This window comes from Tupaia chinensis, unplaced genomic scaffold (assembly GCF_000334495.1).
Source record: "Tupaia chinensis unplaced genomic scaffold, TupChi_1.0 Scaffold000323_1, whole genome shotgun sequence".
Lineage (NCBI taxonomy): Eukaryota > Metazoa > Chordata > Mammalia > Scandentia > Tupaiidae > Tupaia > Tupaia belangeri.
This window is the reverse complement of record NW_006159817.1, coordinates 972,438-990,811: the sequence shown is the minus strand read 5'-3', so window position 1 is coordinate 990,811 and position 18,374 is coordinate 972,438.

The following is an 18,374-nucleotide window of genomic DNA, read 5'->3' as shown; positions in this document are numbered from 1 at the left end:
GGGGGGGGGGGGGGAAGGGTGAGTTCTCGCTTTCTGTCTCTCTCTGTTTTTCTGATGAGCACAGGCATCCTATAGCAAAAACCTCTCAAAATGAAAATTAAAAAAATAAATAAATAAAAAGAAGGAGCCCAGCCTGTGAAGCGTTCAGTCCCATGGTATTCTGAGAACGTCAGTTGTCCATTCTCTTAGTTAGGGAGTGTCTGCTGCAGGTCAAGCCCTCTTCTAGTCCCTGCAGAAAAGGGATGAACAGCAGGGTCTGTCCTCTGGGCATGCGCAATGGTTGTGCTGTGTTATTATTATTATTAGTCAGTCTCCTCTGCTTAAAGGGTTCCACCATTTGTGAGGCCCTGTGGCTGCAGCAGATGAACTTCCTGAGATGAGTTGCTAGGGAGTATGGGTGAGAACTCAGAGAGGAGGAATTATCTGGTGGGGGTGGGGGTGATTATGACACAGAGGAATGGCATCTTGGAGATCACATTTCTGGGGTGATCACATTCTCATGAGAGTTGGGCAATGGCTCCCCCAAGCCCACTCAGTCCTCAGTGGGGCTCGGGTCTGTGTTTTCAGGGTCTTCTCTCCTCAGAGTTGGGTGATGCTCAAAGTGTGGTCTGCAGACCACGTCAGCATCTCTTGGGAATCCCTTAGAAATGCAGATCTCAGACCGTACCCTGAGACTTTCTAAATCGAATCTCTGGAGTTAAGACCCGGAATCTGCGTTTTAACAAGATCTTCAGAGGATTTTATGCCCAATGAAGTCCAAGAAGTCTGGCCATAACTGAAACACAGTCTCTTTTGTTGACTTCTTTCTTCTTTTTTATTTTTTTAATCTTTATTTTTTTTGAAAGGTTTTTGTTATAGGGTGTGTGCACTTGCCAGGGAGACAGAGAGAGACAGAGAGAGACAGAAAGCGAGAAATCATCCTTCAGGGGAGATGGCCATGCCACAGTCCCTTCTCCTCCATTCTCCTCTTGGGATCTTGGGCATGCACACACACGCACCCAGCGTGAGTTTAAGCCACTGGGTCCAGGACTTGAACCGCAGTCAACTACATAGAAGTCCAGCGACATAGCCATTACACCAACTGCTGGCCCCAGTTGATTTCTTTCTTGATCACGATCTTACCTTGTGATCCTCATTTATGAGACTCCAAGTTGCACAAAGGCTGCTGTACGCATATACTTTTGGGGTTCTCAAACCTGCCAAGGCCCAGGCTCACACTGGACTCTACAAGTGTTTCCAGACCATAACAGAGAAGAAAACTCAAAGGATTTCCTGAGTTGAACTCAAGAAAGAGATGAGGATTCAGGGAGTGCGAGATGAGCAGAATTTGTGGTTCAGAGTACTGGAGAGGGGGAGATCTTCATAAGGAGAAAACTCTGGAAATCATGAGAGGGTGTTCTCATGTCTTTGGCTCTCTGTACTCTGAGTATGTGAGAGGTAACTTCCTGAGGCCAAGAAAAGAACTGCTAAAAGGGGTAGGCAGAACAATTCCTAGATCTCACGTAGGAATGGGAATAACTCATGTTGTTACGGAAAGAACTCATAATAGACAAGACATTGTGTAGAATCCTCAGAAGACTACTGTTATAATAGAAGTGATAAATTATCCCTAGATTAAAGGTTGCTTTAAAATTAACCAAATGAGGGCCAGCAGTTGGCATAATGGCTATGTCGCTGGACTCCCATGTAGTCGACCACAGTTTCAGTCCTGGACCTGGTGGCTTAAACTCACACCGGCCATGTGTTCATGCATGCCCAAGATCTAGAGAGGAGAATAGAGGAGAAGGGATTGTGGCATGGTCATCCCCCCCGGGGGGTGATTTCTCACTTTTTGTCTCTCTGTTTCTCTCTGTCTTTTTGGTGATTGCACGTGCCCTATAGCAAAAACCTCTCTCTAAAAAAAAAAAGAAATTAACCAAAGGAATAAGATTCTTAGTAACTTAATTGTTGAACAAAATACAACACTGTTTAAAAGAATGCAACAAAACTGTGCAACCGAGAAGAGAAAATTCACAATGTTCAACATTCAGTTGAAAATTACTATACATACAAAGAAGCATGAAAATATGACTCATAACCAAAAGAAAAGCTGATCGATAGAAACAGATTTAGAAATGATACAAAGGATGGAACTAGCAGAGAAGGGTATTGAATCAGTAAAAATATGCTCCACATGTGGGACCAACAGATGGCATAATGGTTACATCACTGGACTCCCACATGGCTGACCATGATTTGAGTCCCAGACCCAGTGGCTTGAAACTCACATTGTGTGTGTGTGTGTGTGTGTGTGTGTGTGTGTGGTCTGTGCGTGCTCAAAATTCTGAGAAAATGGAGAAGGGATTGCAACATAGCCATCCACTCTGGGAGGTGATTTCTCACTTTCTCTCTCTGTCCCTTTGGCGAGCGTAAGCACCCTATAGCAAAAATCTCTCCCTCTAGATATAGATAGATATAGATATAGATATAGATATAGATATAGATATAGATATAGATATAGATTATAGATATAGATATAGATATAGATATAGATATAGATATAGATATAAATAGATAGATAGATAGATATAGATACAGATACGTGTGTGTGTGTGTGTGTGTGTGTGTGTATAATTTGTATATATATCAGCTCCACATGTTCAGAAAGGTAGAGGAAAACATGAACCACTCTGCAATCCCTTCTCCATTCTCCTCTTGAAATTTTGGGTATGCACACATACATGCCCAGTGTGTTCCTCAAGTGACTATATCCAAGATTCAAACTGTACAGTCAGCCATGTGGAATCCAACACCCCAACCACCACATCACCAGCTGGCCCTAGCCCCACTGTTAATACTATAGTTAGATGAAGTTTCTACCCTCTTAATACTGTCACAATAGCTAGTGATTCCAATACATGCATTTCAGAGGACACATTCAAACCATAGCACCAGAATATATAAGAAACTCTTACAGCTCAATAATCACTCAAGAAATAATAAAATAAAATGTTTTTCAGTTAGATGAAGGGTATCAAACTGTGGTATATCCATACAGTGGAATACTACTCAATAAAAAACAAGAATGAGCTACTGAGGTACACAACAACAAAAGCCCCATACTAAGTGAAACAAGTCAGAAACAAAAGGTTACATATTACATGATTCTTATCAATATGAAATTCTAGAAAAGGCAGACTATAGTTACAGAAAGTAGAACTTGGTTGCCTGAGGCCAGAAAGGGGACAGGGAGGAGAGAGAGTGGTGTCCAAGAAGTACTTTTTCAAGTGATGGAAATCTATTTTATCATTGTAGTGGTGGTGTATAATTTGTCACAACTCATTGACTCGCCCATCTAGAATGATCAAGTTTTATTGTATATAGATTATACTTCAATAAAGCCGAGTATTAAAAATGCTCACGTTCTCTGGCCCCGTAATTCCACTTCGAAGACTGTATCCTAAGGAATGGTTCAGAATGTGGACAAGGATTTATGTACCAGGATGGCCTTCAACTGATTGTTTATTATGGTGACAAATTATATACGAACAGAATGTCCAATTGTAGGGTCAGAATGGGATAAATAGATGGCATATGCGTAAAATGGATTGCTGCGCAATTTATTAAAATAATTTAACGACATGAGAAAATACCCATGATGAAATGCCTCCCGAAAGACAAAGGTAAATTTGAACTCTGGAGGCCAGATGTCTGCGTTCAATCCTGTCCCTGCCATGCACTAGCTGTGTGATGGTGGGAAAGTACTTAGCCTCTGTGCGCCTCAGTGTTCTCATCGGTACAAAGGAGGTGTCTATAATGACTCATGTACAAGTTTTTTTTGAGATTAAATAAAATAAGATCAATAATATTTTTAGAATTATTTTATGTTACTATTATTATTGTTATTATTTGGCCAGAGAGAGAAAGGGAAAGTGAGAAAGCAAGTTGCCAGGTCCGGGACTCAAACTGCAGTTGGCCATGCGTGAGTTTAGTGCTTGAACCACCATCCCACCTGATGGCCTGTAAAATAAATAATTTTAATTTTTTCTGTTGTTGGAGAGTTTTTTTGTTTGTTTGTTTGTTTGTTTGTTTGTTTGTTTTGCTATAGGGCACGTGCACTCGCCAGAAAGACAGAGAGAGACAGAGAGACAGAAAGCAAGAAATCACCCCTCGGGGGGATGGCCACACTGCAATCCCTTCTCCTCCATTCTCCTCTCAGGATCTTGGGCATTCACGCCCGGTGTAAGTTTAAACCACCGGGTCCAGGACTTGAACCACGGTCAACTACATTGGGAGTTCAACGACATAGCCATTACGCTAACTGCTGGTCCCGAAATTCTTAACGTCTGACATATGACAACTGCTAACTAAGGTTATTTGCTATTATCAGCGTCTACTTATAGTAGGCCAGCTCTGCTGGCAATTTTATGTAAAACATAAGACAGAAATATTGAAACATAGGGCTGGCCCTATAGCCAAGCAGTTAAAGGAGCCCTATCCCACATAGCCAACCATGGTTCAAATCTAAGTCCTGACAGCTTAAAAAACAGGCCAGGCACATGTACCCCGAATCTTGTGAACTGGAGAGGTGGAGGAGAAGGAATTGGGGCATGCCATACCCCACAGAGTGGTGTTTTCTCCTCTCTTCCTCTTCTCCCTGTGCATGCCTTCTGGCGATGAAAACACTTATAGTGCAGATCTCTGGGATAAGGGAATGCAGTTTGTATGAGTTTTCTTTCTTACTCTTGTCTTTACTTCCCAATTGTTCTCTAACAAGGATGCATTACCTGTAGAATCAGAATGAAAACAATAAACAATGGTAAAGAAGGTTTTCCTTTGCATTCTTCTTTTTGGGGGAGAGGTTTTCGCTATAGGGAGCGTGTGCTCGCCAGACAGACAGAGAGAGATATAGAGACAGAAAGCGAGAAATCACCCCCCAGAGGGGATGGCCACACCGCAATCCCTTCTCCTCCATTCTCCTCTCAGGATCCTGGGCATGCATGTACACGCGCCCGGCGTGAGTTTTAAGCCACCGGGTCCGGGACGCAAACCACGGTCGACTACGTGGGAGTCCAGCGACATAGCCATTACTCTAACTGCTGGTTCCTTCCTTTGCATTTTTGAAATTCAACAAATATACGTGAAACACAAAGTTTTGTATTAGGGGTATGAGTGGAGATGGGAGGAATACAAAGACGGGTGGAAGGAATATGATTCTTTCTTTTAAAGTACTTACAACTTACTGACGCATACACAATTGTAAAACAGAAACATGGGGCCAGCAGGTGGTGAGGTGGTTAAGATGCTGGACTCCCACATGGCTGACCACAGTTCGAGTCCTGGACCTGGCAGCTTACTTTCTCAATTTCCCTCTCTTTCTCTGGTGAGAGCACGTGCCCTATAGCAAATAATAATAATAATAATGATAATACCAGCAGATGGTGTAATTTTTATGTTGCTGAACTCCCACATGGTTGACTGTGGTTTGAGTCCCGAACCCAGAGTGTTCAGGCACTTGTGTATGCATGCCCAAGCTCCCAAGAGAAGAATGGAGAAGGGATTGCTGCATGCTGTCCCTCCTGATTTCTCACTTTCTGTCTCTCTGACAAGTACATACACTGTATAGCAAAAATATCTCTTTAAAAAATAATAAATAACAATTAAATAAATAGGGGACCAGCAGATGTCGTGGTGTTTAGGGTGCTGGACACTCCCACATGTCCAACCATGGTTCAAGTCCCGAACCTGGTGGCTTGCTTTCTCACTTTCCCTCTCTCTCTGCCTCTCTCTGGTCAAATTAAAATAAATGAATGAATAAGTAAACATAAATAAAATAATTATTTAAAAAATAAGTAAATAATTTGTTTAAAATGTTTAGAAAACACAGAAACAAAAAATTCTAAAGGAGAAAATATGAGATTTACAAGGTATGACTAGGATGTCAAAGGCGCTGTGGAAATGCCATAGAAGGCGATGGGGGTGTGGCTTGGAAAGGTTGCCCGAGGGTGAGCCTCGAGTCTGGCTGGAGGATGGATGAACAGAGGTGTGGAGTTGACCATCTTCAGAGAAGATGAGCTGACTGTTGAGGCTTAATAGGGATGTGTATGGTGGAAGGAAGCAGCGGGGAACGACTGGGGAGACAGGGGAGGCGAGCTCATGGTAGGTCTGAGTGTACAGGTTGGGAGCAGTTGCTATGCGCCAGCTCTGTTGTCAGCACTTCCGGGATTTACAAATTTAAACGTGGGAAACCCGGAAGTAGGCACCACTTCATGCCCCGTTTTGTGGCAAGGAAACCAAGAGATAAAAATGTGCAAAAATCGGGACCAGCAGGTGGGGTGGTGGTTAAGATGCTGGACACTCCCTCATGGCTGACCACGGTTTGAGTCCTGGACCTGGTGGCTTACTTTCTCTCTCTCTCCTCTCTCTCTCTCTGTCTATCTCTGGTCAAATTTAAATGAGTGAATGAATAAATAAAATTCAATAAAAATAATTATTTTAAAAAATATAAAAGTAATGTACAAAAAATCAGGTCAAAGCCCCTGTGGGTAGCAGGTGGTGGAGCTGGGACTTGAACCCAGGCAGTTTGGCCCCAGAACACTAAGTCCTTCCCACAGCCCTAACCTGAACCTGAACCCTAATTCTAAACTATGAAATTCAGTCTAAAAAATCTGGATATTTCTCTTTTCAGTAGGAGGCCACGGATGGTTCTATAAAAGAGCTAAAGAGTGACCTTATCCAAGACATGGTCTTATCTCCAGAATAATTGCTTTCTCTTTCCTTTTCTAGGAGACATTTAGGAAGAAATCCAAGGTGATTTATTGACCTGGGGATAGAAGACTTGGATTTAACCTTTCAACTTTGACCCCACCCAGGAAAAGTAAGGCATTTCCATTCTGTACCTTCTGTAAATTTCTCATCTTCATAAAGATGAAGCTGGGAAAGGCAGTGGGAAGAGGAGGGCATGTTTCTAATTAAGGGGAAAAAAATAAACAAAAACAAAATCCTGAAAATTTGTCTCAGCTCCAAGTGGAGATTAGCCATGCCAAAATATCTGTATTATTGATAACAATAACGATGGCAATTATTATATTTTATTTTTCAATCGTGGTAATTATTGTACATTAAATCATTAGCATTCATTATTCCTACAATGTGTAATTAGGACAATGGTGGATAGATTGCTCTTGACTGTAATGAAGTTTTTATAATTGTAATTTATTGGCATCAAATTACCTTTCTTAAAATGAATCTGAACATCACACTCTTAATTCTGGGGAGGGGGCGGCAATTATTTTTAATTAATGTTTTTTGTTTGTGCCATGCCGGGGGAGCTGTCCAACCAATCCGACTCTCTGTGTCTGTGAGGAAGTGAACCAAGACTATCAAAGGGATTCTTGAATCAGTCATCTATCGCAAAACATTTTCCTCCTTTCCATCGCTCGCTCACTTCCATCACCCCTTCTAAGCAACAGCAACGGGGAAAATATATACCAACCATTTACCTAGATGAGTAGCTGAAGCGACAAGAGAAAATGACACAGATTACCTATGCCAGTTTGATGCTAAGTGTGAGAAGGATACCTAGGTACATTTTCTCCTTCAGAAAGGGGCTGAATTGTCAATGTGAATATTTTGGGGGTGGCTCTTGGTTTGATTGCTTATAAATTCTACAGTGATCTTTAATATGGAGTGGTGAGGACTTCTCCTCACCACTCCCATCCGATGATTAGCTAGAGTGGCCTTTCCGAAGGTTCTAGGAGGGCTCAGTAAGACATCTGAAGGTATTTGTTTCTACTATTACAACATTAAGATTGCCTGTATTGGGGCTGGCAAGTGGCATGGTGGATAAGGGCACTGGACTCCCACATGGCTGACCATGGTTCAAGTCCTGGACCTGGTGGCTTGCTTTCTCACTTTTTTTTTTCCTCTCTCTCTCTGGTAAAATTAGAAAATAATAATAATACAAATAAAGTTTAAAAATAATTTTTAAAAACTGACTGCCTTTATTTGACTCGGGTTGATCTGCACAAATGGCAATATAATGGTTCAAGCAAATCTATCCACTGGGATGGTAATCAATGAAATGACTTCTCCCCAAAGACATTGACTAGAAGGGAGAGGACAAGACCATTAGTTTTTAGGTCATTGGGTGAGCAAGAAGAGGGGATGAAAGGGAGAAGTATGAGGGGGAGAATGAGGGGGCAGATTGAGGGGCCATGGAGAAGAAGAGACCTAGAGATAGGGCCTGGCTTGTTCATCTCGCATCATGGGTCAGGCCCTTGCTGTGCACCTGCCCAAAGTCAGATGGCTCAGTCTCCGAGTCTCTCTGACACACCTACACTTTCTATTGTTCCATCCTACCCAGAAAGAAATTGCTATCAGCCATTTACACCTTAAACTAGACACGAGATCAGCCTAATCTTTTTTTTTTTTTTCAAGAGGTTTTTGCTATAGGGCATGTGCACTCTCCAGAAAGACAGAGACAGATAGAGAGAAAGAAAGTGAGAAATAACCCCCCAGGGGGGATGGCCACGCCACAATCCCTTCTCCTCCATTCTTCTCTCGGGATTTTGGGCACGCACGCACACGCGCCCGGTGTGAGTTTAAGCCACCAGATTAGGTCCTTGAACCGCGGCCAACTACATGAGACCAGCGACACAGCCATTATGCCAACTGTGGTCCCGAGATCAGCCTAATCTTTTGTCTCCTAAACTGGATCTTGGTTTTCCCCTAGAAGAATGATGGATTTTATTGAACTGGCAGGGAAGTATGTTTTGATCCTGAAACCCTGAGATCCTGCCCCTACAACCAGAGCAAGGAGGTAGGTGTCCACTTCATCCATGCAGGTGATTTCTTCACCCTGGTTTGAACAAGGAAGCTTTTGCCTTGTCTAGGAGAGATCTGATACCATGTCTATGTGGAGATCCCAGGAGAACACACAGTCTTCAAGACGTGTATAAAGGCTTTGGGACATTCCCAGTTGTCTGGTGAACATTGTTAAAGGGGATTGAATTCAGGGAAGACATTCCTGTAGTTGATGGAGGCTGGGCTCAGGGCTTAGGTCTACACTCAGGGCATGAGGAATTGTGGCTAGTTACTAGACTAATACCTTGGGTCTGAATTAATTATTTGGTGAGACTTAAAAAGTCTCTGTGTTCTTTCTTTCTTTTTGAAAAGAATATCTTGTCACTGGGTTTTAAGAGATACTGAGAGCCCTCTGGTCCCATCCAGGTCTGGATCTGAGGGTCTAGGATGGACAGCGGACTTTTCAGCACCAAGGACAGAAGCCAAGATAGCATTCCTGTCCCTTCCCAGCCTCACTTTCAGGCCAGAGCAAGGGACCTTCTAAAGTGAGGTTAGTTCAATTCTAGGGTTTTGGGGATCTCTTGGGCTCATTCTGTCCAATCCTCTGTCTTTTAAGATATATCCCTCTTGTCTCTCAGAACAAGAAAGCTGGTCTTTCTACACTGTCTGGGATTTTATTCTAACTCTGCCACTTAGAAGCTGAGAAAATTTGTAAAATGGGTTAATAATAGGGTTATTCTGCAGACTAATGAAATCCTGTCTGTGAAAGACCATAGCCCAGGACTTGGCAAAGTTAGCACTCAATGAGGGACATTTACTGTTATTATTCTGGGGGCTGAGTGAGTAGCCATGATTAATAATGAAAATAGCAACCTCCATTTATTGAATCCCTTTCTATGGGCGAGGCTCTGCCCTAACTTCTCTAAGTACATATTTCCCTTATTATCTACAACAACCATATTACAGATGACAAATTAAGGCACAGAAAGGTTAAGAAACGTGGCCAAGGTTACACAACGGGTGAGTGACAGGGCTGAATTCGCAGCCAGGCTGGTGCAGAGCTCATACATAATACTAGGTTGCCACATGGCCTCAATAATTCAGCTGCCATCATTTGCAACTAAAGATCATCCTCCTCATCATCATCATTCCTGGCCAGCCTACGGTGTGCTGGTTAAGGGGGGCTGTGCTGTTCGAGTCCCGGAACTGGTGGTTTGAGAAACATGTCAGGTGCGTGTGTGTGTATGCCCAAAATCCCAAAAGGAGAGAGAAGGAGAAGGGATTGCAGTGTGACCATGTCCCATGGGGGATGCTTTTTCACTTTCTCTCCCTCTCTCATTCTGTCTCTCTCTCTCTCTCTCTCTTTTTTTTTTTTTTTGGAGGGGTTTTTGTTATTGTTTGGAGAGGTTTTTGTTATAGGGTGCATGCAGTCAGCAGACAGACAGAGAGAGACATAGAGACAGAAAGCAAGAAATCACCCCCCCAGGAGGGATGGCCATGTTGCAGTCCCTTCTCCTCCATTCTCCTCTCAGGATCTTGGGCACGCACGCACATGCACCCAGCGGGACTTTTAAGCCACCGGGTCCAGGACGCGAACCGCGGTTGACTATGTGGGAGTCCAGCGACATAGCCATTACGCTAACTGCTGGTCCCAGCATTCTGTCTCTCTTTAGCCAGTGAGCACACCCTCTGGTGAACTAAAAATAAAAGTAATGATCATCGCCGTCATCATAATCATCACCAGTATCCACGTGATTTCTTTACTGCTAGCCTCAATTAGTCCTCTCCCTTCTCCCACCTCTTTCAGGAAGAGAGCCAGATAAAGAGGCAGATGGAACAAAAAGGAAGGTGCCCCAGAGGAAGTAAAGCTCCCCCATGAGAAAGCAGAGGCACAGTGCTGGATGCCCTTGAAGGGTGCCAAGTCAGGTCCCTGGTTCCAGGGTGCCAAGGCTAGGAGGGAACATAAACAAGCAGACAAATCACACAGCACCAAGTGTGAAGTACCACGGAGAAGATACTGAACACTATGGCAGATCAGGAGAGAGAGCTGTCTTCAGTTAGGGGATGACATCATGGAGGTCTTCCTGGAGGAGGGAGCCTCTGAGCTAAGCATGCATGGATGGTGCAGTTGGAACAGCCAGCCGGTGGAGAGAGGCTAGAAACCAAGCAGACTGGGTTGGCTTTACTCCTGCCTCCTCTTTCTCATTTGTCCCACCCTCCCTTCCTTTCTCCTCTCCCTCCGCCTCCTTTTTTCTCCTCTCTGTTCTCATTCTTCTCTCCCTTGTTCCATTCTCTTTTTTTTCTTCTTGTTTCGTCTCCTCCTCTCTGTTCCTTACTCTCTTCTTCTTCTATTTATTTATTTAAGGAAAGTCAGGGGAGAGAAGTACCTTGAACAATATTTCACATGCAACTCCCTCTCAGCCTCCCCCTCCAACCAGGATCATGGATGCATACGGGTTCCTCCAGGAACCAAACCTCCAGGAACCCGTGTGGACCCAGCTTCACGTGATCAATGTATTACGGCTGCTCTATCAAGCTGGCCTTCTCCCTGTTCTTCTTGCTCGTCTTCCTTCTACCGGACAACTTTCCCCTACTGAAATTATTTGAGAGTAGCCCATTGATTACGAGCCCCAGTAAACCTTCCTCTTGGCTTTTGATTTCAAACTCCAAGCTGGGAGTTGAAATGCAAGGCAGATGACAGGACCAAGAGTTAGCGTAATGGCTATGTCGCTGGATTCCCATGCAGTCGACTGTGGTTCGCGTCCTGGACCCGGTGGCTTAAAACTCACGCTGGGCGCGTGTGCGTGCGTGCCCAAGAGCCCGAGAGGAGAATGGAGGAGAAGGGATTGCGGCGTGGCCATTCCCCTGTGGGGGGGGATTTCTTGCTTTCTGTCTCTCTGTCTCTCTCTGTCTGTCTGGTGAGCGCACGCGCCCTATAGCAAAAACCTCTCCAAAAAAAAAAAAAAAGAAGAAGAAGAAAAGGAAAGAAAGAAATGCAAGGCAAATGAAAATCGAGGCTACTTCTGTTATGAGTGAGGCAGCCCTTGTGTCATGGAGGACGAAGATGCATCCTCGTCCTCAGGAAAGGTCCTTCGAGGAACAAATTTGGTGCACCAGACCCTGGATCAGACCCAGCTCCGTCCTACCCTGGCTGTGCAACCTAGGACAAGTAGCCGGTGTCTGTTTCTACCTCTGTAAAACGAGGGTAAAGCTGAGATTCTGTTGTCACAGGGTTGTCAGCAGGGTTAAATGGAATAAGCTACATGAACGTATTTAGCATTGTGCCAGACCCATAGTAGATGCTAAAAAAAAAAGTTCATTTCCCATCTCCTCTAATTAATGAATCTCTCTATTCAAAATGAGGTCTGCGGCTTCAGAGTGGGAGCAAGTCGCGGTGAGGACGTTCTAGCAGAAGAGAATGAAGACGGGAGAGAAGATTGCCTTCTTGATGGGGCGAAGGTGGGCAGTGCAAATCTAATTTCTTGGCAAAAGCTGCAATTTGCCAGCCCTTTTAATTATTATTTTTTATGATGGATACAAATTAAAAATAAACTGTATGTCTCAATCACAGCGGGGATTAAAATTGTTCCCTAATTGTTATCTTTGAATCAATCTAGCTCCCATTAGCTCTGCTTCTCAAGGTGTAATTGAGGTGTGTGCGTGCGTGTGTGTGTGTGTGTGTGTGTGCGTGCACGCTGGTATTCCTTGGCTCATGGGGAAGGCACCCACCTACATCTGATGCAGCTGGCTGTCTCCTCCTGATGTCAATTTCCGTCTTCCTTCCTCTTTGATGAAGACCTTGAGTGGCAGCAGAGTTGAGGGGCCTTGGGCAATAGAACCCTGTCCCATCCTGGTACTCTTAAAATTCCTTCTTTAAAAAAATCTTACTAGGGCCAGCAGGTAGTGTGGTGATTAAAGCACATGGCTGACCACGGTTCTAGTCCTGGACCTGGTGGCTTGAAACTCACACCGGGCATGTGTGCGTGCATGCCCAAAATCCCAGAAGGAGAATGGAAGAGAAAGGATTGCAGCATGGCCATCCCCTGGAGGGTGATTTCCCACTTTCCTTCTCTCTGTCTTTCTCTGTCTCTCCAGTGAGTGTGTGTCAAAAAGAAACTTAAAAAGAAAATGAAAGACTTACTATATACTATGCAGATGTGCATTTTAAAATATTCTTATTTATTTTATGAATAATAGAGAAAAGCACCCTCACCAGGATTTCGTGCCTCTAGCCACACCCCCCACTGCATCCTTTCCTAGCTATGCAGGCTCAGAGGTATACATGCGTAGCCAGCACGTGCAGGTCAACCCAGGAACCAGGCCCTGGTCCTCCATGTGGCTTCAAGCTTTGCAGAGCCTCATGCTGTCTCTACGCTGCTGTGGCTGAGCCTGGACGTTTATGTTTTCATTGGTCTGGGAGTATGAGCAATGACCTAAGGTCACTACATCACCAATTGCCAAGCTCGGTCTCTTCTTAAATATGGGGATCTGCACTGTGAACACCACAGGCCCGGGCTTCTCGTCTGTCTTGCCCACGGCTGTACCCCCAGCACCTAACACAGTGCCGGCACATGGTTTGTTCTCACACACGTTGGTTTAATGCCAGCATGCTGTCACTAGCAGGATACGTGTGAAGGATATATTACCTAAACACACTGCCTGGTGCGTGCTGCGAATGTTCAATACAACATGGCTCTGTGGGGGCAGCAGGTGGCATGTTGGTTAAGGTACTGGATTCCCAGGTGGCCAACCGCGGTTCGAGTCCCAGATCTGGCAGCTTGCTCTTTTTCACTTTCGTTCTGTCTCTCTCTGATCAAATTAAAGAAATAATAATAATAAAATTAAATAAACAATGCTTAGAAACAAAGCAGAAAAAGGCTCCTACCGCCTTCGTTACACAAAGCCACGCTCAGATGGGCCTTCCTTCCATTGTGTGTCAGTATTCACAGCGTTTTAGTTGCAATTTCTTAAGTCCTTGCTGGTATAAACCTGATGCTTCACATGTCATTGGCGATGTTCAGGCACTCCTTCATTTATTTATTTTAATTAATTTATTTTTGCTATAGGGTGCATGCGCTTACTGGAAAGACAAAGGTAGGGGCAGAGAAATTATCCCCTAGGAGGGATGGCCACACCACAATCCCTTCTCCTCTATTCTCCTTTTGGGATCCTGGGCACGCATGCACACATGCACGCACCTGGCATGAGTTTAAGCCACCAGGTCTGGGACTCGAACTGTGGTCGACTACGTGAGAGTCCAGCGACGTAACCATTCCATTATCTGCTGGTCCTGAGGCACTCTTTTTATTTTTATTTTCTTTTAGATTTTGCCATAGGATGTGTGTGCTTACCAGAGACAGAGACATAAAGAGAGACAGTGAGAAGGAAAGAGAGAAAGCACCCCCCAGAAGGAATGGCCACACGCCATCCCATCCTCCTCCAGTCTCCTCCGGGGATCTTGGGCATGCATGCACACACACACTCCTGGAGTGGTTTTCAAGCTATCAGGTCCAGGACTCAAACCACAGGGTTGGCCATGTGGGATCTAGCACCTTAGCTACCATACCACCTGCAGACCCTAGGCATTCTTAAGAGACTTATTTTACAAATAAGGAAGCTGCAGCTCAGAGAGATGAAATCACTTGCCCAAGCTCATATAGCTAATAAAGTGGAACTTGGATTTGAACTCATGCCTGTCAGACTCCCAATGTCTACTCTCTCTCTGGTTATTCTTTTCTACCCTATAATTGTCCTTTTTTTTAAGAGAGAGAGAGATTTTTGCTGTAGGGCGCATGTGCTTGCCAGAGAGACAGAGAGACAGAAAGCGGGAAATCACTCCCAGGGGAATGGCCATGCTACAATCCCTTCTCCTCCATTCTCCTCCCAGGATTTGGGGTACACACACACACACATGCTGAGCATGAGTTATTTTTTTCTAAAGATGTATTTTATTTTTTATTCATTTATTTATTTTTATTTGACCAGAGAGAGAGAGAGAGAGAGAGAGAAGGAAAGTGAGAAAGTAAGCCACCAGGTCCGGGACTTGAACCATGGTTAGCCATGTGGGAGTGTCCAGCACCTTAACCACCACGCCACCTGCTGGCCCCCTGCCTGTAGTTTTAAGTTACAAGGTCAGGAACTCAAACCATGTTCGACTACGTGGGAGTCCTGTGATGTAACTGTTATGCCATCTGCTGGTCCCGCTACCCTATAATTATCAATTCATTGAATTTTTTTCCAAGTAAATAAGCTAACGATGGTTGATTCCATTTTTTAGCTGAAGAAAACAAGGTTCAGAGAGAAAGTGGGCCAGCCAGGGGCGTGGTGGTTGGGGCAGCTGGATCCCACATGAGAAGTTCGAGTCCCAGATCCGGTGGCTTGAGGAACAAGCTAGGCACGTGTGCATGGGTGCTTAGAATCCCAAGAGGAGGATGGAGAGGGAATGCAGTGTGGCCATCCTACCTGGGGAGTGATTTCCCTCTCTCTGTGTTTCTCTGAGAAGGACTTATGCCCTATAGCAAAAACTTCAAAACAAAAGCAGAGCGAAAGAAGTCTTATGCTTTGCTTTGGGGTGGTCACCTGCATGGGGACCTCATGGCCAGTGTCCCAGGTACAGGGCCTGACCAGGGCATTGCCTCGCTTCCCTGTACTGGGTATCTAATCAGATAGAAATTAAAAATGAGGACTTGAGGGACCAGCAGTTGGCATAATGGCTATGTTGCTGGACTCCCATGTAGTCGACCACGGTTCACGTCCTGGACCCGGTGGCTTAAAACTCACACTGGGTGCGTGTGCATGCATGCCCAAGATCCCAAGAGGAGAATGGAGGAGAAGGGATTGTGGCTTGGCCATCTCCCCTGGGAGGGGATTTTGCACTTTCTGTCTCTCTGTCTCTCTCTGTCTGGTGAGCGCACACGCCCTATAGCAAAAACCTCTTCAAAAAAAAAAAAAAAATGAGGACTTTGAAAAAAAAATTCATGACTAAATCTAATAATTAATGCTCCAATATAGACACCAGAAAGGATGCAACGTGCTCTCAGTGAACTTAGCTGAGATAAAATAACCAGAAACCATGCTTAGAAAGAATGGAACATTTGTTCATCCTTGCTTGACTAAATTTATTATTTTTTTTTGAGAGAGAATTTTCCTATAGGGCACATGCACTTGCCAGAGAGACAGAGAGAGACAGAAAGTGAGAAGTCACCCCAGGAGGGATGGCCACGCAGCAATCCCCTCTCCTCTAATCTCCTCTTGGGAGTGTGAGCATGCACACACACGCACCCAGCATGAATTTCAAGCCACTGGGTCCGGGATTCGAACTGCAGTCGGCCACGTGGGAGCCCAGGACCTTAATCAACACAGCACTTGCTGGCCCCTTGCATAAATATTTTTGAGCACTTACAATGGGTCAGGTCTGTAGAAAGATCTATGGATACAGCAGGAAAGTAAAGAGCCAGCCTCTGCCCTCAGAAATTTACGATCAAGTGGAGGAGACTGATTTAACAAAACAGTCGCCTAAGTATATAATTACTAACTGTGAGGAGGTGTGGGAGGGAAAAGGACAGGGAGTTACTAAAGATCGTAACAAGGGAACATGACACCCCCGTGAGAGATGGGGAGCGTGCGTTCGTGTTCAGGACGGCCAGGGTGGACGTGTCTGAGCATCGGTCTGTAGGAAGAGTTAAATGTGGCTGGCCTTCTGAGGACAGAGAGCAGGAAGGACCAAGGCACCTTCTAGAAACGGAAAAGCTAGTGCGACTAGAGCTCAGGGAAGAGGGGGACAATGCGTGAATGAGTCTGGAAAGGTAGGTAGAGGGCAGATCCACAGGACTTGGGATTGGGGTGTGGTGGCAACAGGAAGCCACTGAAAAATCTTCTTTAAAAAAAATACTAATTTGGGAACCAGCAGTTAGCGTAATGGCTATGTTGCTGGACTCCGCAGTTCGCGTCCCGGACCCAGTGGCTTGAAACTCACGCTGGGCGTGTGTGCGTGCCCAAGATCCTGAGAGGAGAATGGAGGAGAAGGGATTGTGGCATGACCATCCCCCCTGGGGGGTGATTTCTCGCTTTCTGTCTCTATGTCGCTCTCTGTCTGTCTGGCGAGCGCACGCGCCCTATAGCGAAAAAAAAAAACCTCTCAAAAAATTAATTTAATTTAATTATTTTAAAAGATTTTTTAAAAAAAATAATTATTTTATGTATTTATTCATTTATTTTAATTTGACCAGAGAGAGAGAAACAGAGAGAGGGAAACTGAGAAAGCAAGCCACCAGGTCTGGGAATCAAACCATGGTCAGCCATGTGGGAGTGTCCAGCACCTTAACCACTACGCCACCTGCTGGTCCCCTTATTATTATTTTTTAACTTGCTCTAGGGCATCAGAGAGAGACACAGAGAGAAGGAAAGCCAGAAAGCAAGTCACTAGGTCTAGGACTTGAACCGTGGTCAGCTATGTGGGAGTCCAGGACCCTATCCATTATGCCACCTGCTGGCTCTGCCACTGAAAAATCTTGAGGCTAAGGGTAGACTTGATTGGATTTGTGTTTAGACGACTGGGCCCAGTCCATAGCTTGGCGGTTAAGGCAGCCAGATCTTAACATGGCCAGCTATGCAGTTCGAATTCCAGGCCTGGCAGCTAGAGGAACATGCCAGGTGTGTATATATATACATATACATTGCCCTGTCTGCCCCAAAATCCCAAAGTGAGGAAGAAATGGAGAAGAAGGGATGTAGCATGACCATTTCCCACAAGGTGCTGTCTCCTGTCCCCGTCTCTGTCTCTCTCTGGTGAGTGCACATGTGCTCTAACAATAAATAAATAAATAAATAAATAAGATAAATAAAAAGACTGACTTAACTATTGCATGAAGAAGAGGGTGGAGGTGCCTGCCTAGAGTGGAGAGCTGGGGAGACCCAGCTCTGGCCTTCATCCATGTCCCTTCATTGTCCCCTTACTCAGGTGCCTCCAGCCCCGTTGCTATGCCATGTTCCTTCCAGTCCTTCCAAACCTGCAGTTGCATGTGCTTTTCTCCCACTGATAAAACCTTCTTTGGCTCCCGTGGCTTGTCAATCCCTGCAAGTCCTTTGGGTCTTGGTTTCAGGTTTTCATCTGCCTGTGAGAAGCTCCAGAGCACATGGGACCCTCGGGGCATTTACTCCAGTTAGACCCAAATCTCCATGGAACTTCTCTTCCTTCTCACCTGCCTCCCTTGCTGGGCCCTCGGCATGTGCTCTAACAATAAATAAATAAATAAATAAATAAGATAAATAAAAAGACTGACTTAACTATTGCATGAAGAAGAGGGTGGAGGTGCCTGCCTAGAGTGGAGAGCTGGGGAGACCCAGCTCTGGCCTTCATCCATGTCCCTTCATTGTCCCCTTACTCAGGTGCCTCCAGCCCCGTTGCTATGCCATGTTCCTTCCAGTCCTTCCAAACCTGCAGTTGCATGTGCTTTTCTCCCACTGATAAAACCTTCTTTGGCTCCCGTGGCTTGTCAATCCCTGCAAGTCCTTTGGGTCTTGGTTTCAGGTTTTCATCTGCCTGTGAGAAGCTCCAGAGCACATGGGACCCTCGGGGCATTTACTCCAGT